The following is a 584-nucleotide window of genomic DNA, read 5'->3' on the forward strand; positions in this document are numbered from 1 at the left end:
ATAAAGATTGCTGGGAAGGTGGCTTCGTGGTAGAGTGCTTGCCTAGCATGCATGAAGCCCTGGGTTCGATTCCTCAGCACCACCTACACAGAAAAAGCCAGAAGTGGTGCTGGGGCTCAAGTGGTAGAGTGCTAGCCTTGAGCAAAAGAAGCTTAGGGACCGGGCCCAGGCCCCGAGTTCAAGCCTCTGGCAAAAACAATACTTTAATAAAGAAATATCAGAAGTTGTGGTCCTTTAAAAATAGCACTTCAAGTAGCACTTATGAGTATCTTTGTTTAATTTATAACAAATCCTTACAGAGTGATGCAAACATTAAATCCTCTTTTGCAACCCAGAATATTGTTGAGTATGAATGTTAGCACATGTAAGAAATAATATGACTCCTACAATGGTTTGAAGTGATGAGGATATTGTTGACTTGTGCAGGTTCACTCTGAGAATAAAGTTGATATAAAAGCTAAAAAAAACAAACAAAAAAACAGCACCCCAATTGGAATAAACTTTCATGTAAAATCTGAATATAATTTATAGGATTACAGCGCAAAATAATGAAGATATCATATACAAGTATAGAAAGAGATGGG

The 584-nt window shown here is 38.0% G+C and overlaps 1 non-coding gene across 1 annotated transcript; it reads left to right on the forward strand.

The window, feature by feature from the left end:
- Window positions 1–254: 254 nt before the first annotated feature.
- LOC125356958 lies at window positions 255–379 on the forward strand. Its single transcript, XR_007211997.1, has one exon. It is a non-coding gene; the product is annotated as a small nucleolar RNA SNORA40 (small nucleolar RNA).
- The last annotated feature ends 205 nt before the right edge of the window (window positions 380–584 follow it).

Source organism: Perognathus longimembris, chromosome 8 (assembly GCF_023159225.1).
Source record: "Perognathus longimembris pacificus isolate PPM17 chromosome 8, ASM2315922v1, whole genome shotgun sequence".
Classification (NCBI taxonomy): domain Eukaryota; kingdom Metazoa; phylum Chordata; class Mammalia; order Rodentia; family Heteromyidae; genus Perognathus; species Perognathus longimembris.